At 46.3% G+C, this 22554-nt stretch overlaps 1 long non-coding RNA gene across 3 annotated transcripts in view; it reads right to left on the bottom strand.

Annotated features, from left to right (window-relative positions):
• LOC147577097 (uncharacterized) overlaps positions 1-22554 on the bottom strand; it is a 120871-nt gene that overhangs the window by 3912 nt on the left and 94405 nt on the right. For all 3 annotated transcript variants that reach the window (XR_015256019.1, XR_015256017.1, XR_015256018.1), the window contains 2 exons: positions 10912-11190; positions 2004-2149 (listed from right to left, as the gene is read on the bottom strand). This is a non-coding gene — a long non-coding RNA (uncharacterized LOC147577097). The remainder of the gene's footprint in view (positions 1-2003; positions 2150-10911; positions 11191-22554) is intronic.

The following is a 22554-nucleotide window of genomic DNA, read 5'->3' as shown; positions in this document are numbered from 1 at the left end:
TGCAGATTTCAGTCATTGACAACATGTGTCTATACCAAGATTTTCTGCACTGTACTCCATAGGCCATTACTCCAAATGAAAATGGGACTCTGGGATTCGAATCATTTGGAGAAGCACTGATTTAACATCACGAGAAATTTCTTTATTGCATGCATACACAAATAAAGAAATATTTTTGAAAGATGGGAAAACTGAGACTAAGCAACTCAGAATGACTTGGCTCAGAGCTTGAACTCAAACCTACATCAGGCTGCCTCTAAGGCCATGGTCCTCTTACTATGTCCGGGAGTTCACAGAATGCTCCTTATGAGAAATCAGGATGAGAAGTGTGCATTCCGGAAAAGATGCGTGCACACTGAAATGGATTTATATGCACAAAATGGACGTTAGAGCCTGTGCTAATAAGGGAACGTTTCCAAATGGAAACAAGATTGGTAAACACTGCCTTACTTTATTTACATAATTGAATCTTGAATATTAGGTTTAATCAAAATGAATAGAGAGAGCAAAATAATAGGTTTCATATGGGATTGATGATAGACTTTAAGTTGTAGAGATAATATAATTGGATATAAATTGGGCAAGTTCATAATTTTAATTTAATAGGCTCTATAAAAGCTCTAGAAAACCAAGTACGATAGTGACATTTGTGGGAAAAGACACTTTTAGTTTTAGATTTTAGTCACTGACAGCATATATCTGTGCCAAGATCTTCCACATTGTACTCCATAGGCCATTACTCTTAAATCAAAATGGGACTCGAGGATTCAAATCATTTGTAGAAAAGCTGATTTAACAACACGGGGAATTTATTGCACGTATGTAAATGTAAATCTCCAAGGAGACTCTGGGATGCCCAAACTTCCTTGTCCATGGGATGCCATGGGAGCATGTAGCAGGACATGTTGCCCTTAAGGAAGAATTTGGGAAATACTTGTCTATGCAATCATTGGCTGAGAAAAAAGTTTGACAGGAGTTAAGAATAGCCAAGTTGTGGGGCACCTGGGTGGCTCAGTCGGTTAAGCGTCCGACTTCAGCTCAGGTCATGATCTCATAGTCCATGAGTTCAAGCCCCTCATCGGGCTCTGTGCTGACAGCTCAGAGCCTAGAACCTGCTTTGAATTCTGTGTCTCCCTCTCTCTCTGCCCCTCCCCTGCTCAGGCTCTGTCCCTCTCTGTCTCAAAAATAAATAAAAACATTTTTTTAAAAGTTTAAAAAAGAGAAAAAAATAGCCAAGTTGAGAAGAACAGTGCCTTGCCCAACAACTTTCACAAGATGTGTCTTACTTTATTCTTTCCCGTTTGGGCCTGAGCAAGACTGGGTAGTTCTCAAGAACCATTAACAGGAGATTCTCATTTTCTTCACTGTCCACACTCAACTATTTTTTTTTTTTCAACGTTTATTTATTTTTGGGACAGAGAGAGACAGAGCATGAACGGGGGAGGGGCAGAGAGAGAGGGAGACACAGAATCGGAAACAGGCTCCAGGCTCTGAGCCATCAGCCCAGAGCCCGACGTGGGGCTCGAACTCACGGACCGCGAGATCGTGACCTGGCTGAAGTCGGACGCTTAACCGACTGCGCCACCCAGGCGCCCCCCACACTCAACTATTTTAACCTTCATTAGAATGAAAGCATCCAAACTCAGGACAATTGACTTCATAATTACATATGGTTTAATGTTTCCTTTTCCCCTCAAATTAAAACTAGGAGCCCATTCCTTCGACCTGATTTCATTTTAACAACCTCCTATTGGTCTTTGGGGAAACATGAGGAAATCATGGGGAAAGGATTTTGAAGTTCAGTTGGCATAAGTGTACATTTAAATCTTCTCATCATGATAGATTTGGGGCATGTTCTATGCATTTGATTTTAGTTCATAGACTGCCCCCAGAGTGTCCAATAAATGATGTGGAGTAACTTTTAAAGTGGACAGTTATAAAAGTTCTCAGGAAGTGCACGAAGAGACATGGAAGGATAGAGTAATACTTCTAGATTTCCTTACCCTCCATAACCTTAAAGGGATTCTTTGTCCTCTGTTAAAGGTTTTGGTAATTCTCAGAGGGCAGCTGGGAATTGGTTTCTGTGTCACACAGGCAAGATAATCAACCAAATTTCAGAGTGGAAGTGTCCATATGGTTGGGACGTGAACTGTGGAAAAGCAGAGAAATGCCACTTCCTGGAAATTCTGCCAGGCCTTCAGGTATGCTAATTCCGATTATGGAAAAGAAAACAACAGGTGAGATCATTAACACTGATTGAGCGCCTACTACTAGGTACTAGGTAGGCTATGTCAACAGCCTTCCCAAAACTATAATTGTAACCTGTATCATAAGCCTGCAATGTAAATGTCATTGACCTCATCTTAGACCCAGAGAGACAGAGTAAATCACCTGAGTTGCAAAGTTGGGAGTGGCAGAGCTAGGAGGCTTAATTTATTTGATTCTAAAGTCCATGTGTTTCCGGTGTAAAACATGCCCTTTCCTGGAGGCCATAAGAAAGGACAAGATTTGAGAAATAAAGCTACTCATATCCTGAAAGGAAGGAACACGTCAAAAGCCATGAACTTCACCTCAACCTGGGGGGGGGGGGGTCCACCGAAGGCAGAACCCAGGACCTAAATATTTAGTGAAGTTATCCAGTGGGCGTGTCATGTGCCGAAGCATTGTGGATTTGGCAATGACATTGAATACCCTCGAGAGCTCAAAGTATAATGGGAAGACACAGGCAAGTCTCCTTTCCCCAGAAAGTACCAGTAGAATCTAATTTGCAGAAATTTAGAGCCAAATGGATTTGATTTTTTTTCTTTTTGATTGACATATTTGATTGACAAAGAAGCACAAATATAGTGTATAAAGCCCAGTATACTTTTACATATGCTTACACCTGTGTAACCACCAATTAAATTGAGATATAGGTCATTTCCAACTCTCCAGAAGGTTCCCTCATGCCCCTTCCAATCATTCCCCAAAGTAACCACTGGTCTTATCTCTATCACCGTAGATTAATTTTGCTTATTCTTGAATTTCGTATAGTGGAATCACACGATAAATGTTCTTTTGAATCTGGCTTACTCAACGTTATGTTGGTGAGCGTCATCCATATTGCTGCATACAGCAGCCATGCGGTCTTTCTCCTTGCTGTGTAGCATGTAAGTGTAGCAGGCTTCATTTATCTATTATACTGTTGAGGGTCATTTGTTTCCTGTTTGAGGCTATTGTGAATAAAGATGATATGAAAGGTCTTACCCATGCCTTGTAGTGGAATTTCTAGGCCATCAGATAGGCGTAGGTTTAGCTTTGATCTACCTCCAAGCAATACTCCAAAAATAGTTGTGCAAAGCCATTTTACCAACGCGCATCTCACGAATATTTGGTGTGATGAGTCCTTTTAATTTCAGCTGTTCTATTGGGTATGTCGTGATATCTTGTTGTGGTTAAAATTTACACGTCCCTGTGGACTAATGACGTCAAGCACCTTTTCGTAAGCTTTACTGGCTCTTTGGATTTTCTTTTCTGTGAAATGCCTGCAGAAGTCCTTTGGAGTAATTTTGCTGCAGCTTGTGATGAGCCAGCTTTATTTCCAGCTTCACATTGCATTAGATTTCCTAAAAGACACTTTTCTTCTCTCCAGTCTCCCCCCGCTTTCGGTGTCTCCCCCACTCCTCAGCCCCCTCCACACATACACACCCCCCTCCCCTCCCACTGTGAAGAGCTTGTATCAGCTAGAGATGAGAAACTATATTTTAGGCTCACCGGGAAAACCCAATTTCATTTAGAAACTGAAATAGATTATGACACTTCGGAAGGGTTCATCTCTGCCTGCTTGTTTTTCGCTTAATGCCCACTTCACATCTCTATTACAGCTCCGTGATTTACCATCCTCACATAAAAGAACCAAGTGGATTCTCTATCTCCCAGTGTGCTAGAAATACGGCATTACATATATTTAAAAAGCCTAAATCACAGTGAGCCCTGCAAAAAATATCCCAAGTATTGATTTAAACATGTATTTTTGCAACATGCCTTCCTGCACGCGCTGGGGAACATAAAGTGACCCATAAATATTCTGGAAGGACCACTTGTTTTCCATTCTTCTGTCACCCTGAGCCACAGAACCATCTTTTCCCGAGTGCTCCCATGATTTCAAACCAACAGGCAGGATGGCTGAGACAAGAAAGCTCCGGTTAAGTAGATAGCTGCAGGCCTACTGCTGACAGTGCTGTCACAGCCCCCTTCAGGCTCCTTCTAAAAATAATAATAAGCAACGGTTTCTCTACCCATCACCCTTCTCCCACATTGGAGAGTTCAAAGGGGTACCGGTATTAATTCATTAATTGCACGACAGCCTTCCGAGGGAAGGAAAGGCACGCGACTCCAGTCTCCGGGAAGGACTTTAGGACCTGGGTGCGTGTGTGCTCCAGGTCATGGAGGAAAGCAAGAGAGTGGCTTCATGAAATCCATCACATCACTGAACTACGGAGCCATGGGATTTTAGAGCTGGAAGGACCCATCTAGTAGAAACCACCTACCTTCCCATGAAGAAGCTCAGACCGAAAGAGCTTAGGGGCTGCCCGAGGTCACACAGAGAAAGGGCTGAGGGTCCCACCTTAGATCATGTAGAGACTAAACGACTGAAATAAGATAAGATCCAGGTTCTCTGACTCTCCGTCCAAGACATTAAGCAAAAACAACATCAAGAAGAAGGGGCATGAGAAAAGAAAAAGTAAACTTTTTAAAAAAGTGTTTATTTCTTTCTTTTGAGAGAGCGAGTGAGAGTGAGCAGGGGAGAGGCAGAGAGAGAGGGAGACAGAGAATCCCAAGCAGGCTCCACACTGTCAGTGCAGAGCCCAGTGTGGGGTTCGAACCCACGAACCGCCAAGACCGTGACCTGAGCCGAAACCAAGAGTCGGAGGCTGAACCCACGAGCCACCCAGGCGCCCCAAGAGAAAGTAAACTTTTATCATCCTTAAGATTCCAGGGTAGTTAATCAAAAATTTAATTCAAGATTATGGAGGAATTTTGCCTCCGGAAGGTCAACAGGAAGTAAGTAGCGGATTAGAACCCATATCTGACTGATGCCAAAGTCCACACTCGGAACCACCCCCTTTCTAGGGTAAGTAAATATTTGAAGTGCTTTATGGCGGTCGAAGAAAGTACTTAGGAATTTTCTTTAAAAGAGTCTAGAAAATTAGACAAGTGGTTTAAGGGTATGGTGGGGAAGAAAGCTTTATTCTTTATGTTCCGTGCCCCTTCTCACTGTTTGAATATTTGTTAACCATCATCCATGTACTGCTTTAGTTGTAAAAAAAAAAAAAAAAAAAAAAAGATGTGGCTGACACATTTTAAGGATTCTACTAAACTATAAGAGGTCATTTAATTAAAAGTAACAGGGGAAAAAAGCCACAAATTCGTCTCCCAGCTCACAATTTGTGCTTGCTTTAGAGCATTATTTCATCTCCTTGGAGCATCCCCACCATCCCCTCTCCCCACATTCTCTGACCATGTTTTTCATGTATCCTGTGGGTTTGCTACATGACAATTGCAGCTAAAAATAAGCTTGCTTCTGCCCACTCCCAGTTTATTATTTCCGTAAGCTCTCGCTCCGTGTAATAACTTTATTATAGAGAATTTGCATAGGCCTTTATAGTCCTTATTCTCTCAAGAGACATTTATTGATCACCTACTATGACCTCACGACCCGGTCAACCTGAAAGACCGATATTCAAGCACAGTATTACCACACAGTCAAGGGAACACAGAAAATGCAGTTGGCGAAGAGAGGCTTTGGGGACACACAGGAAAGCGAAATGAGTCTGCGGGACGAGTTGGGAAAGGGCTCACGGAGAAAGCGGCATTCGACCTAGGCCTTGAAGGGCAAAATGGAGTCTCCCAAGAGCCAAGGAGGAAACAGGTTACTGTAAGCACACACAAAGGCAGCAGGCAAGGGGTAGGAGACACAGAACTGTATTCACCAGGATTTTCAAAGGCTGCTCCCCAAAGGAAAACAGGCAGTCTAAATGGGAAACCAGAAAACACAAGCCAGTGGCTGTGGGAGGTGGGGAGCCCTAAGGGCAGCATATAGTCAAGCAGACGCAGAATGGAAAAAACCAGCGTGCGGGAGAGACAGCGGAAGCAAAGCATGAGAGATGATCTGCAGAGCATCTTACTGTCTACGTAAACACCTGCAGCATCGTCAAAAAGAGAAATCTGCTCCGGTGGCTAAGGATGCACACGTCAGTGATGAAACTACACACAGTCACTCGAGGACGTGATTGCTGTACGAGTGAGGGAGTGGGTGCTCTGGGGAGGATGAGGGGTGGTGACGGGGCAGGGCACGTGAGGGCCGCTGGGGTGGTTGGCAATGTTCTGTTTCTTGACCGAGGCAATAGTTGCCGTATAAATGAGTCACTAAGTTGTTTGTTTTGGTGGTTTTACTATTTATGTTTATTTTACAATGTGAAGGGTTGCCAATACCTAAATTAAAGACGTGTCCAGTTTTTCAGATCTCTGGATAGACCGGGAGCTCGGAGGTTGGAGGCAAGCCTCCAGGTGGCTCAGCCATATTCCCGTCACATGTGAAAGAACAGTGTACTCAGGGCACATGGCAGAGGTCAGCGTGGCAGAGACAGAGAAGGTGGCTGCAAGGAGATCCAGATCTGTGACAGGAGAGGAAAGGTGGGGAACCTCAGGAAGACGTCAGGGGAAGGGGGCCACTCCCAAACGTGGTCCCCACTTTCACAGCTTCTACCCAGAGGTCAGCATCCCAGCCTCCGGATGCCGCGGATGGCGATGGGACTCGTCGCTCAGAGGCAGGGCAATGAGATCAGCACCACCTGATCTCATTGGCAAAGGAAGAGCCAACGAGATCTCAGGGCAAAGGAAGAGCCCCGAGCCCCTCCTCCCCCTCCATGGGGAGCAACTCAAGGCAGCCCTTCGAACAAAGGATGGGTCCTCTTCATAAAGAAGCAGGAGGAGAACAGAACAGGCCGATCTGTGGCCAGGACGGGGTGTTCATTCCAGCTTTCTGGCCCAGCACTCTTAAGGTGTTTGTCCCTTGGGAACGAAGAAAGGACAGATCTCTAAAGGCTTGGGAGGGAAGCACACACAGTGCCCTGCGGTGAGACCAGGAGACCACTTGTAGCCCCAGAACTTGTCACACAGGAAGTCCCAAGGACAGCTGCTGGACTCAGTTTGTCCCTACGGTTCTACCGACGTCACCATTTTTTCTCCTCCATCTTCGCCCCTGCGGTGTCAACCCCACCGTATAGTCAGAAGGGCGCTTGGGCTCCGGGATCAAACTGAACCGGACCAAACAAGACCAGAGCCCTGCCATGTAAGATCTCTGTGGCCTTGAGAAAGTGATTCGATCTCTCTGGTCCTCACCTCTAACATGAGGACAAGAACACTTCACTCAGAGGGTTCTTGCCTGGACTGTATGAAGTATTAGCTACAAAGCACCGGCTCAGAACCAGACACTTAGTAGACTCGCAGAAAATGAGGAGTCTGTTGTTACAATTAGGTAGAATTCACGAGCATTTAAAAACAAAGACAAAAACAAAAATGCAGAAGGAGATAACCCCCGGAATGACTAAAATCAAAAAGACCAACAATGCCTAACAGTGGTGAGAATGAGAGCAGCCAGAATTCTCATAAACCCTGGTGCAAGAGTGAATTTGTCCCAACAACCTTGGGAAGCTGCTCGGCAGAATCTACGAAAGCTGAACAACGCACCCGCTGTAGCTCAATGATCGTGCTCCCAGGCAGACCATATACCCGACAGAATACACACCTGCGTGCCCCCAAAATATAGGAATGGTTGTAGCAGCATTTTTCATCATACCCAGAAACTGGAAGTTAACCAAATATCCATCAGCAATAGAACAAATAAATAAAAGCAGGCAAGCCTCATCCGTGGAGTTGGTTGGTGGTCAGGAAACTTTCGTTATTCCTGGGGCGGAGGCAATGGGTTGGTGGCTGGGAAGGGATAACAGGGGGACTTCTGGAGGTCTGCAATATTCTACTTTTTGATCTGGGTAGTGGTAACGGGGTGGTTTCTGGATTGCTCAATTTGTGGTAACTCAGTAAGCTACGCAGTTCTTATACGTATATTTTTCTAGGGGTACTGTACTTCATTTTCAACTAAAGATTAAAAAGAAAGAAGGGTTAAAAAGTCAAGCAATTAGATCCTAATGCACCCTGAGTTATAAGCTCCATCCCATATAATCAACTGTGCATCTTTTCCTAAAGTCTCCAGGAAGATTCTATCGCTTCTTAACGGTAATAACTAGTCTTTACTGAGCACTAATGTGTGTCAGGCATGCCTCTAAGTAAGTTACATGCATTAATTTCTTTAATCCTTTTAACACTTCATGAGTAGAATGACCTACCTCTTCCTGTGTGGGGTGTAGTACCAATTTACTCCTATTATCCCAGCAAAAATTATTGATAGTTCCCCCACGCTTTATTCTCAAAAGTGTCTGGGGTGAAATAATAAATTACATATTCACCCTGCCTATGAAGTGGGTGCCATTATTATCCTCTTTCTCTCTCTTTTATGTTTTTATAACGTTTATTTATTTATTTTTTGGGAGAGACAGAGAGAGAGACAAAGTGTGAGCGGGGGAAGGGCAGAGAGCGAGGGAGACACAGAATCCAAAGCAGGCTCCAGGCTCTGAGCTGTCAGTGCAGAACCCGATATGGGGCTTGAACCCACAAACCATGAGATCATGACCTGAGCCGAAGTAGGACACTTAACCAACTGAGCCACCCAGGAGCCTCTCTCTCTCTCTCTCTCTCTCTCTCTCTCTTAATGACACACAGAGAAGATAGGTAATTTGCCCAAGGTCACAGAGCTAGTAAGCAGTAAAGTAAAACTTTGAACCCAATGTCTGACTCCTCACCACTAGGACATGCTGCCTTTCTTGTCCAAATTTCATTATTCTCGAAATTCAGAAAATTCTTCATGTCCAACTTTTCTTCTTTTTATGCAGTTTTAACCCATCTTCCAACACCTGGCATTTCTGGAAAGTGGGAGAGCTGCTCATCTCCTACAGTGAACCCCACAGCTGGCCCAACTCGCGTACAACGGCCTCTCAACATGTTCAGGCAATGAGTGGAACTCCTCTTCTCCCTTCTTTTTAAAAATGACATAAACATGCTCCACTTCACATTTACATTTACCTCATTCAATATGTTTTCCACCATTTCAATAGTATCCATGGGCCTTCATTCCATTTTTTCCATTTACTCATTCAGCAGATTATTCAACGAAGCCCTACTCTGTGCTGGGCACTGCAGGCCTAGCTGGCAATAAAGTGGTAATCAACAGGACGAGCACAGCCCATGATCTCAGGAGCTTACGGTCTGGTAGGAAAAACAGCCCTAAAGAAATGATGACGGAAACAACTACCCATCCACAACACGGTAGGGGCTGGGAAGGGTGTAACAGGGAGCTTGGTCTGAGGAGCCAGCCAAGGCTTCTCCGAAAGGGTGACATTTGAGTCCAGCCTTGTAGGATGATGACTGGAGCTGGACTGGTAAAGCTGGCAGGACAGGGTGTTCCAGGCAGGGGTAGGAGTATATGCCGACAGCCTTGAGGATGAACGGAGTCTGGGCAGTTGTTGGAGCCAAGGAATAGCCCACGTGGCCGAAGCCTAGTGAACAGGGAAGTGAGTGTGGCGGGGAAGGCAGGTAAAAAGGCGGGGACAGCTGGACCGTGCAGCTCACAGGAGCCCAAGTAAGGCACTCTACCTGCAATGGGAAGCATTTGGACTCATTTGGCAGGAGAATGTCCCGATCCGGTCCCCCTGCCGTGTTCCAATTCCTGGCTTTCAAATCATCGAATACTCTAAGCTAAGTGAAGAAGGAGGCCACCTCCATTCATCCATGTATCCCGAGAGTGTAGAACTTTTTTGGAATGTTTTAAGAACAGTTTTACAAATGAACAGCCTACCCCAAATGCCCTTGGTTACTAGAAACTTCTTCATCATTTTTCGGTAACGCATTGCCAACTAGTCTACAGAGACTAAATTTGTCCAGAGTCCTGGACCACAGCCACCGTTGCATAATTTCACTATTCACCTTGTGCTCTGTTGGTGCTCAAAGAGCACTATTTACATAAACAATAAGAATAGCATCCCCCACAGTTGTGCAATGCAATGGCCCCCACGTAGGTTTAGCCTGTGCCTACTGAGATTTATATTTACTTGCTTTCATAGTTAGGTCTTTATTTATGAATCTGTGCCCTACCCTATTCTAAAAATGGTTTTAAAAGGCTTAGAAGGATAGAGAAAACAGAACAAGATAACATAACAGAGAGAGAACACAGATTCAAAGAAAGGGGGAAATAGAAGGAAAAAACGAGAGCAGGACCATAGAAACGATCCAGGAACAAGGTTATTACAAAAACGCATTGTTAGACTTTCATACGCTTGGCTCTATGTTTCCCAACAATCAGCATTGTTAGGATTTGAGGGGACTAATTAATTAAATCCTTCTTCAGAAATTGTGGAACCAATTAAGAAATAGGGCCGGGAAAAAATTAAATTGCTATTTCAGTTCTGATGCTGGTGAAGCTGGCTTGGAGAACTGGACTTGGGTCTAAGATCCAAAATATTCCTCCGTGCGAAGCATACTAACTTGCCCCCGTCACAGGTGAAACAGTAGACAACTTCCCACTAACCCCTTTCAAGGAACAGAACCCGCCTGTCAATCCATCCATCACCCGGGGGAGGCAAGTAAAGAGAATAAAACACTCGCCCAAGGGCAGGTGATCCCAAGGGGAGACCGAGAAGCTATATATACCAGCAGTAGCCATTGTCCAATGTCACCAATCGATGAAATTATCCCCCACCCTGGGGTGGAAGTTACAAAAAGCAGAGAGAAAGGTAGGAAACACACCTACAATCATACCTTTTTGATACTGATCAACTACTCAGCTCTTAGCTGGTCTGACCCAAGCAGGCTTGGTCAAGTTTTTGTTTTGCCTTGCCTCTCAAATCATGACGTGCACACAGATTACCCGGAGATCTTGTTGAAGAACAGACTGCGATGCGTGGGTCTGGGGTGGGGGTGACATTCTCTTTCGACAAGCTTCCAGGTGATGCTGATTCTGCTGGTCCACATCTAGAGTGTCCGGAACCGTGGTCCTTGACCTGGAGTCCACACAGAGTTCTTGAATTTAGAGGAGACCTGTGTATTTGGATGATAGACAATATACATTCTCATTTTTACTAATTTCTAACTGCAATTTGCCCTTTCCTTCTAGTATGAACGCAGACAACAACCCATAACCGTACGAGAAGTGCCTGTGACTTTGTCACCAACAGAAATCTCAGGCATCTTCAGTATCGCTTTATCGTTATTGCGAATGTCTCCAAATTTCACTTCGTGATCTCTCCAAATACTACTGACCACTGGGAATCACAGTAGCTATTAAAGCTACTGCTAGCTCTTGCCATTTCACATGTTAATAAAGAGGTGCGTATATTATCATCTTGCAAATGAACACATTAGGACATTTTTAATATCTCAATAGCTGTATTTCACTATAATTGGTTCCCTTTGTGATCCTACGCGTTTTATGTTTTTAACGGAGTTGAAAGCGGCATTCCAGGAAAGAGCACACAGACATCACCAGAATGCAGGAGGTTATAGAAAAGGTTAAGAATCCTCCATGAGAAAGGGAAGCGTTGCCAAAAGTGACCACTGACCCCAGGGAGGCGACAGGATGTCCTGTGGCTGAATTCTGGAGCCAGATAGCCTGGGTCTGAATCCTCCTTCCGAGGAGGCATGAGGCCCTGGGTAAGCGCTGACCCTCCCGTGCCTTGAGACCAGGGACTTCAAAGGGGGCAGTTAGAGAACTAAATGAGTTATTATTCTTTTTTAATGTTTCTTTTTGAGAGAGAGACACAGAATCCGAAACAGGCTCCAGGCTCCGAACCATCAGCACAGAGCCCGACGCGGGGCTCGAACTCACGGACCGCGAGATCGTGACCTGAGCCGAAGTCGGACGCTCAACCGACTGAGCCACCCAGGCGCCCCCATGAGTTACTAACTTTGAGGTGCACAGAACAGGGCCTGGCTCAGAGTGAACAAACATCTTAGAGTTAAGTGTTGCCTAATAGAGAGTATGAGACCTGTATTCAGAAACTCAAACGAACAAGCATGTATTCAGCACCCCCAAGGAGACAGAGACGGAAACCGCAAATCCCCTGCCGTCACGGCGTCCGCAGGTCCAGTGGGACAGACGGCCAGCAAGCCCAGTGAAACGTGAGCTCCGTCTCACACCCCAGGGAGGCACCGTCTGTGGGAGGAGGGAGCCTCTGGCCGGCTGGGAAGAAGGAAAGGAAGCTTCACGAGAGGCTCGCCGAACACCTCCCCAAAGCGTTCCGAGGCAAACACATCCCATTGCCTCCCGGCTACGGCCTCCGCTGGTGCCTTGCTTACATTACCCCCAGGAGCTCAGAATGCCTCCTACAAGCTCAGTGACCAGATTCCTTGCTAGCATCTTCCCACTTTGTCGGAGTTTTTCGCATCTGGGCACCACTCCCCAGATGCCGGCTGTCCACAGCACCGTAAATAACAGACAGGCTTGCGCACGGCACCAGCTCTCTACCAGGACAGAGAGAGTCGCTCTGCTTCTCAATACCAAGTGCTGCCCCCTCTGCCTGTGCCCACAGACCCCCCCCCCACTCCCCCCCCCCCAGCCTTCAGGGCACAGCGGGAGAACGATCCCTGCAGGAAAGCAGCCCCGAGCCAGACGTGAAACACCACGATCTCCTCTCGGCCACCGCTATGAGTACTCGGGGCTTCCTGCATATTCTGTTCAGTTAGTATAACAACAATGCTGACTCCCGTTTGCGGGGCTCAGCTGTGTGCCAGGCACTAGGCGCAGCGTCCCCGTCTCTATTTGGCCAGGCCTGCCGTCGCAAAGCCCACAGCCTGGGCGGCTTAGCCCACAGGAATGTATTTTCCCACAATTCCGGAGGCTAGCAAGTCCAAATGCAAGATGTTGGCACGGCTGGCCTCTTCTGAGACCCCTGTCTTTGACTTGGGTAGGGCCGCCCTCTCTCTGTGGCCTCCCATGGCCTCTCCTCTGTGCACGCATCGGTATGCTCTCCCCTCGTCTTCTCAGGAGGACACCAGTCATGTGGGCTTCGGGCCCATCCCGGTGGCCTCATTTTAACTCGATTACCTCTTTAAAGATCTTACCTCCAAATAGGGTTGCATGCTGAGGCACTGGGGGTTAGGGCTTCGAAACAGGAAGTGGCGGAGGGGGCTCACAGTTCAGCCCCTCACGCTGTCTAACCCACAGGGAGCTATCGTCCGTGACGACTAATGACTTGCCTGAGGGTCACACAGACAGGGGAGCCACGCTTGGAGCCAGGGCACTTTAGTCCACAGCCAGCCCTCTGCCCAGTCTACCAGCGTCCTCCTGGCACAGCCCCTGGACGCACCCCAGGGGCGTGGAGATGCCCCGACTCAGTCCCAGGGAAGGGGCCTTGGGGTGCTGTACTTTGACAAATCCCTGAGGCAGCACAGAGAAGAACCTCTTCGTGACACCGCGTGGACTCCCCTTCGTGTCCCAGTCCTCGGAACGGCTGTCAAGGAGCGTGGGCACTCGTGCGTGGTCTCCATTGCCGGGGGGCACGAGCGCTCCCCCGGGGGAGCTTATCTGACACGGGATGCGATGCCGATGTTTGGTTCCGAGGCAGGTTGTAGGGGACCCCCCACCACGCCCTTCCCTGGCCCTCTTCTTCCTTTCCCTTGGGTGCAACCTCCCCGGGCAAAACCAAGCCCCACCAGTGACCTAGGTCAGTGGAAGGAGAGCTGGAGATTGAGCTCGACCCACCTGATCCCCCCCCCACCCGCCCGACCACTGCCCTCAGCCTCCAGCCCCAGGGTCCCCTCAATGCTCAGTTTAGAAAGCACTGGTAGGAGCTCTGCACGAGCTGGATGGATCCTGGACTAGTCTGTTTTGCTGGCTGACAGTTCGGTCCAAGTATGAACGAAATGCCACCCGCTGCATAAAGAGGGCAGTCTGCTAAGTTTTGACATATGTAGGCACTTATGGAACCATCACCACAATCGAGGGAACGAACATGTCTGTCTCATCCAAAGGTTCCTCCTGCCCCCTTGTAACCCCTCTCTTGCCCCTCTCAGCCCATACCCACCCCCCATGAGATGGGAATTAATGTTCTCGTCTAATAAGTAAGAAGTAAGAAAACTAAGGCTTAAGGAGGCTAAGTGATGGGAGAGAGGGTCTGGCTTCCAAGCCTTGCCCTTAACCTTGCGCTGTTTCCCGGGCAGTGTAGTCCAGTGGTCAGGAGTGCAGACCCGCAAGTTTGTCCACGCGGTTTCAGTCCTGGCTCCACCGTCAGCTGTGTGATCCGGCACAGGTCGCCAATTATCTATGTTCCCAGGCCCTCCTCTGTAAAACAAGGATAATGAAATCTGCCCCATATGGTGGTTGTAGGATTGAATGGATTAAAAGACACAAGGCATCCACGACGGTGCCTGGCACACAGCCGGGTCTGATATGCGTTTCCTATTTTGTACCCTGTTCCTCATTCCCACCCTGAACTCTTTTGTGCAACACCCCAGCGTCACAGACACAGAAGCATGTGTCCTGAATAATTCGACATTTCCTCCTTGCCTTAGCCCTTCCCTCAACATCTCCCGAGCCCCCTTGAAGCACAGGACTCTCTGGGCTCTGCGCTGTATCACATGCAACGGTGAATGAGGTCCCCGTGGTTTCAGACTTGAAATTTCTGCTCAGACTTTTCCCTAGCGGTCTGTAAGTCACTCCCTCTTCTTTTTAAAGTGAAGACGAGATTATTTGACGAAACGGAAGCACAGAATCATTTTTGCACTCCAGTGGATTTTTGCAAGAGTTAAACGGTGCCAGATTCATAATTTGTTCCTATTCTTCCCGTGCCTTTCTTCACTGTCTTTGAATGCTTTGTGTCCCAGTCAGAGCAAGAAAGCAGGGGCCTTCTCAAGGAAACTCGAATAACATATTATCACTGTAAGGATCATCATGACAGATGATGGTCGCAAGAATCATTAAGTCTTGGTGTAAAAATCCATTCAGGGAAACTTAGTTTGGGAAGAATAGACTTACAGAGGAATATAGACTTTGCCAGATGGAAGAATGCCTTTCTTAATAGACAAGACAGTAGGACCCATTCTCGGGGCTCTTTTGTCTGCTAGGGAACAATCTCTCTTCCTTTTCATCTCCACTCGCAGCCTCTTGCCCACACTCAACAGACTACAGAACCGGACAAGGAGTCCTTCTGGGCCTCGACCAGTATTGCAAGACATCAGACCACATTCTACAGCCAGAGAAAGCTCTGACAACACACATACGTAAGCACGTACGTGTACGTATGTCCACACTTGTGCATATACTCATACACACAGACACTTCTTCAACTTACTTTCAAATTAGGTAGTTTCTATTCCAAAGTGACACAATTTTTACCCACCCTGACAATGTTAAGGACCCCTTCCTGGGGCGCCTGGTGGCTCAGTCAGTTAAGCTTCTGACATCAGCTCAGGTCATGACCTCACGGTTTGTGAGTTCGAGCCCCCGTCGGGCTCTGTGCTGACAGCTCAGAGCCTGGAGCCTGCTTCGGATTCTGGGTCTCCCCCTCTCTCTGGCCCTCCCCTGCTCTCGCTCTGTCTGTCTCTCAAAAATAAATAAACATTAAAAAAAAAAAAGGACCCCTTCCTAATGACCCAAACAAACATTTTTGAATGCGAAAGCGAGAGAGACAGAGCATGACCGGGGGAAGGGCAGAGAGAGAGAGGGAGACACAGACCCCGAAGCAGGCTCCAGGCTCTGAGCTGTCAGCACATGAGATGGTGACCTGAGCTGAAGCCAGATGCTAACCCAGGTGTCCCCAAACCAACATTTTTTTTAATGGATAAGGTTTAGATCAGTCAAATCTTAGAATCTATCCCATGAGTATGGAAAAGTTTTCCTTAGGTACATATTGATCCTCAGAAACACAGTTTGATTTTCTCGGATAATTAAAGGGAGATTATGCCACTGGGCCTAAAAAGATAGTATCGTTTCTTATCACCTGGCATCCAGCAGATAGCTGTCTTAATTTAAAAGACCCTTAAGGTCAATGCTTATTTAGTTCCTTGCAATAATCTGTTTTGCCATAATTCTGCTTTCCTACTTATTTCCCTTATCTAAAGCAGCATTTTCCAATTTGTGTTTTGCAGGACAATAGATGCATGAGGTGTTAATAAGCATCCCTGGGGTGCTGAAAAATAAGTGGTTCTGTAAGCAAATAAATTTGGGGAATGCTGGGCGAAAGAAAATTAAACAAGTTTCTTTACTGCAGGACTTCTCAGGGCCTTTAATATGCTACTGTGTGTTACAACTGGGTGGGACAAACAGGATTAAAGAGGTGAGTTTGTAACTCATGTGGCACAGAGGCTGACACCCAGTAACAACCAATCAATGTCAATTTTTATAATTATTAGCTGTCATGATTTGAGTTCGTCCCAAACTGATACGTTAAGAGTGTCCTCCTTCCATAGAGCAGCTCCCTGGATTTAATGTTCCATGGAATGCATGCCAGGAAAGGCCAATCTAGCTCATTCCCTATTAATATTTAATAAGTATTTTACTCATTTCTGTGAGCAAAGAAATAAGGTAAAATGTAGTGCCATGGAGAAGTGCATAGTATAAAAAAGAAAGTTACTACTGATTTGGAAGCAGTTAGTCCTATTACTTTATATCTCCCGAAAAGTGGTCACATCCATGCACGTGGATTATTTATTAAGGGAAGAATTTTTGTAACACAGGAAAAAAAATCCACAGGTTACATTTAGTAACCCATTCATCTATTAAAATACACACACACACACACACACACACACACACACACACACACATAATATAACAGGAGGGTTTGTTCTGTATTACATATTGTTCTAGGTCCTAAGGGTAAAACCAGGTAACAGGGAGACTATATCCCTGCCCTCAGCGTGTTTTGCATTCTAGTGGAGAAGAGAGATAATACACAGATAAATAGGTAAGTACATAGTATATCAGTATTAGTGCCCTAGAGAAAAATTACTCAGGGTAAGGGGACTAGGGAGTGCCAGTATTGTGGTGGTGGTATATGTTATTTTAAACAAAGGAGGCACAAAGCCTTCAATGATCCCATGAAGCTTCAGCAGAGACCTGAAAGCAACAAATGACAAACCGTGCAGGGGATGGAACGTGCCCGGAGCCTCTGGGTAATATTGAGAAGACTTTGGCTACAGGGGGGCCAGTGGCGGGGAAAGTTGGAGAAGATCCAGTTGGAACAGTAATGGGGCAGGCAAAGAGCAGGAGGGCAGATCGTCTGGGGCCTTGGAGGCCTTTGTCAGATTTGGGTTTTTACTCTGAAGATCCTCTACAGGACCTTGAACAGAGGAACGATACCTTGATTTGTTTCGAAAGGATCACACTCTCTGCTCTATTGAGAAGGCAAAGGTGGGAGCAAGGGACCCTAATCCAGGCACAAAGCACCATGGTGGCTTGGACCCAGTAGGTATTGGCAGAAGAAGCTCCAGGAATGAAACTCATTATGGGAAAAGTAACACCTGTCAGGCTGCTCATCCTTCAATATCCTGCAGAGAGGGGGGCTGACACATGAAGGAAGGTTATCTGTCTTTCTAGGATTGAGATGTCCAGCGGCCATGGTTGGTCTTTGTTCACTGGATAAGTCAAACTTCAGCTCGTTAGCAACCTGCCATCTTCTTCCTATCCAAAGAGATGCGTGCAATCAAGATCTAAATCAAGATGCCTAGTGGATTACCATAGCTACAGGTGCCTGGCAACCAGGATTAGACTGATGGCCATTGATCTATGGGCTCCAGATTCTCCCCGGGGATGTAATGCACTGTAAAGGGCATCCAAATTCCTGAAATGGTCTGAAACAGAGAGAAAAACATTCAGTCATCATCTCGTTCTGATTGGCCTTTGCCTCCCACAGACAAGTGGCCAGCTCACAAACCCCACACCAGATTAAGGCTTTTGGGGTCATTCCTCAAATAGGGGGACTACTGGAACTAACCAGTAGCAGAAAGTTTCAAAAAACAGAGACAAAGAAACTGGTTGTAAGGACAAAGGAAATGAAGGTAATCAAAAAGATATTTGACAGGCCAATGCTGGAGCAGAGGAGGGAGCAAAGAGTGAGCAAGAAACTGAGGGACAGGGTGTAATTCAGGGGTCAGCAGACTATGATCCATGGGCCAGATTGGCCTACTACCCATCTTTCGTAAATAATTTTCAGGGGAAAAGAGCCATGCTCCATTCATTTCCATATGGTTTACAGCTGCTTTCAAGGTGTGATGGCAGAGTTGAGTAGTTACAAGAGACTACGTGGCCCACAGATACTTACATACCTACTACGTGGCCATTGGCAAAACTTCGTGTCTAGGTTGTTCCCATATGGGCTGGAGGACTTAAGGTTGCTCTTTTTTGCTCACCAGAGTACTTGGCCTGGCTTATGGCACTGAACTCTGGCGGGCCATGCTAAAGAAACACTGAGACGTTTCAAAGAGATAGCCAACATCACTTTCATAATGAGGAAAGATGAGAAGTCGTACAGCAACAGCATCAGTGTTTTACCTTAGCTAACAAGGTACCAGACAGTATCTATGCCTCGGGACCTAACACCACACACAGAAGAACAAAAAACAGACGGGAAATGTGGGAGAGAAGGAAGGATGAGAAATGGAGCATGGCATCGGGACCTCAAACTTGTTTCAATCAATTTCACTGCTGTGGACTGAGTTGTGTCCAAATTCGTATTGGATTCACGTCAAAGCCCTAACCCCCAGTGTGATGGTATTTGGAGACGGGCCTTGGGGAGGGGGCATATGTAATTAGGCTCAGAGGGTGTCATTAGGGCGGGGCCCTCATGATGGAATTAGATCCCCTATAAGAAAAGACACCAGAGAGCGCCTCCCACCTCCCTCTCCCGTGTGAGGACACAGTGAGAAGACAGCCATCCGCAAACCAGGAAGAGGGCTTTCACCAGAATCTGACCATTCTGGCACTCCGATCTCAGATTTCCAGCCTTCAAAACAGGAAGAGAATAAGTTTCTAGGTTTGGGGGTTTTTTAAATTTTATTTCTTTGTTTTGAGAGGGAGAGAGTGAGAGAATCCCAAACAGGCATCACACTGTCAGCACAGAGCCTGACACAGGGCTTGAACTCACGAACCGTGAGATCATGATCTGAGCCAAAATCAAGAGTCAGAGGCTTAACTGACTGGGCCACCCAGGCGCCCCAAGTTTCTATTGTTTAAGCTACCTCGTCTATGATATTTGTTATGGTGGCTCAAGCAGACTAAGACACTGAACTGCCTGACCCTGTAGAACGTGACTCTGGGAGCAGCCGAACAACCATGGCTGCTGAGAGAAGATCACAGAAATACCATATTTCTTCTCCCATTCCATGACTAGTGCTCTCCCTTCCCAATCTCCAGGAAAGCCAAATTTCAATTTTTTCTCTTCCAAGCACCCAACCGGGAGACAACCAGGAAAATGGAACAGGTACAAGAGGCTGGTTCCAGTTTTCCAAGAATCTCTTCCTAGTTAATTGTCCATGGACACCATCCAATGTCCTCCAGGCTTTCCTGCAGTGCTTCCATTTGCTGCTAATTATTTTCTGGAAACAGGGCCCTTAGAAACAGGCTCCAAAAAGCTTAAAACCAAGGTACAAAACTTCAAGGATTCTGGTTTCTTTCTTTCTTGCAACCTAGCTTATTACAGAATACTAGTGACCACCTAAGCTGCATCTCTGTTGGGTTGGGAGGGTTTTGAGAGCTATTAGACCTTCAATAACTCAAAGAGCTGCCCAAGATTCGGGGCAGGGGGGAGGTAAAATAAGAACCATATTGTACCCTCTCCTGCTGCCATATTGCATTGACTGTGAGACACCTGCTATTCCCATGACCTTTCTTATCCTTTGTTGAGAGAGGGAGTTGAGCTTGGTTTGATGGCAAAATAATGTCAGATCTTTCTCTAAAAGTGTTGGGCCAGGGCCGGAAAATGCTGTTGACAATGCCAAAATTGTTTCTTTGATGCCCTGAGGTGATACAAATAATTCACCCCTAAAAGGCTGGAGCAGTGGGCTCTGGGGTCCACAGAATGACCATCTGTCCCACCTCTGCTCCTAAGGCCACAATGCAAAAGGATGAGCAGATCCCACAGGCAGCTGGGTGACGGTGGTATTTTTGTATTATAGGTTTTGCTTTTTTTCTTGAGAGCTTTCTGTCTGTAGATTGTTTATTTCTCACACTTACTGTTGTTCTGTTACACCTGAAAAGGGTCTAGCGGGAGGAGAATGTTCATGGGCTCTGATTTCCCTGTGGGAAAAGTATATGCAGGGCTCACAAGGTTGTCCTTTTGCTGAGCTGTAAATCAGTGCTGTTTGGAACATTGCCTCTCCTTTTGAAGACTGGAACAGGTGAAAACATATATTTAAATTTAACTGGTCTGAAAGTGGCTAATAGAAAACTTGGCAAACCACAAAGAGGTCAAGAGCCAAGGGAGAACTACAGTGGTCAGTAAACATGCTAATAAATGTTAAATTTCACAATAACCAAAATTACAAATGCAAAATCCAATAGTAAAATACCAGTTTTTGACTATCACATTAGCAAATCCTTTTTTTTTTAAAGATAGTACCTAAGGTTCATAAAAATAATATCCAGGGCCATGAAGGTATGGAGAATTGTAGAATCATGTAGTCTCATACAGTAGAGTGAATTTTTAAATTTTCTTTTTTAAAGAAAACTTCCTAGGAGGTACTTGGGCTTTATATTTAAAGATCTTATAATTTTACATAAACTTTTCACTTTAGAAACGTGTCCTATGAGATTTCACTTCCATAAATGTAACCTAAAGCAATAATATGGATACACAGGACTCAGAGTAGTGTGATGGTTAATTCTGTGTCAACTTGACTGGGCCATGGTGCCCAGATATTTACTTGCTCAAACAACATTCTGAATGTTTCTGTGAGGGTGTTTTGGGGTGAGATTGACATTTAAATCAGTGGAATTTGAGTAAAGCAGATATCCCTCCATAACGCGGGTGGGCCTCATCTAATCAGTCAAAGGGGTTTGATGGAAATAGAAAAGCTGATCTTCCCAGAGCAAGAAGTTCTGCCAGCAGATGGCCTTTAGACTTGAGCTGCAATATCAACTCTTCCCTGGGTCTCCAGGCTGCCAGCCCACCCTGGAGATTTTGGACTTGCCAGCCTCTATAATCATGAGAGCCAATTTATTTTAAAATCACAATAGATGTTAGATGATAGATAGATAGGTAGGTAGATAGATGACAAATAGGTATCCTATTGGTTCTATTTCTCTAGAGAACCCTAATTCAGGGGGCAATGAGAAAAGAGCTTTATTCTCTTCTTCAGCTCTGCACCTTTCAAACCACTTTATGGGGCTGATTCATCCCGTCCTTCCAAGGAAACTTGAGTGAATTCCATGATATTTGTGGTCATTTTCACATAATAAAACTCCTCCCATCACTCCTAGTCACCAAATAGACTAACTTCCATTTTGTGTTGACTCTCACGTCAGAAGAATAAAAGCTCAGATTTCATCGAAAACTCCAATTCCTTTCCTCCTCCATCCTGGCCCGCTGCAGTCTCGAAATCTGTAGTGTGCAGGGGCTGTGGTTGGCTTTTTCTGTCTTCCCGATCCAGGTACTCTCGCCTCCTCCCCTCTCGCGAGGCTATCTCCTCCTCCAGAGTTGGTGTGGGAGGAAGGGGAGGGAGAGGTCGGGTGAGGGAAAGAGCTCGGCTGCTGGGCCTGGGCACAATGGCCCATCGTTTCCACGTTACGGAAGCTATTGAGATCGTCTTCCTCGTGGAGGCAAGTTCGTGGATTCTTCAGGAAGTGGACCACTACTCCTTCACCCCAGCCCGTCACCGGGATCATGCGCCCGCTTTTCCTTAGCGTGGACTGTGCTTCCCCGCCTCACCCCCTCCCCCGGTGACCCCTACAGCTCCCTAGCCTTCCGCAGGCCATTCCACATGGACTTCCTCTTTCCCTTCCCGCTGCCCCCTCCCTCCCTCCCCACACAGCCTTTGGCTGCTTCTTTGAGGCGCAGGAGGCCGACATCATTCCTTCCCCCAGAGCAGCTAGGCAGCCTTCACCTCTGACCTTTAGGCGTCTCCAGGTGAGGTTCTGTGGGAGGCACACATTTCTAAGCTCACTCTCTTGGGGAGATCTGCATCTCCTTGAAAGTCCGGCTTAGGCCACCTAGCTAACCTCCCTCTGGAACGCACCCACCTCAGCTGAAACGCAGAGAAGACCAGCATTGTAACATATTTATATACAACCTCCAGACACAAGGCGGTCATCTGTGTTTTCTACATGTCGAAAGTTAAGTCTCAGAGAAATGCATTAAATTTTCTGAGATCACACAATCAGTCTATGGCAGAGCGTGGATTCGAACCACTGACTGTCCAATTTCCAGCTTGAGCTCTCGGTGCCATAATGAAAGGGCTTCGTAGGAGGGT

This window comes from Puma concolor, chromosome C2, assembly GCF_028749965.1.
Source record: "Puma concolor isolate L17-30 chromosome C2, mPumCon1.1.hap2, whole genome shotgun sequence".
Lineage (NCBI taxonomy): Eukaryota > Metazoa > Chordata > Mammalia > Carnivora > Felidae > Puma > Puma concolor.
The sequence above is the reverse complement of the archived record's forward strand: the minus strand, read 5'-3'. Positions and strand labels throughout refer to the sequence as shown.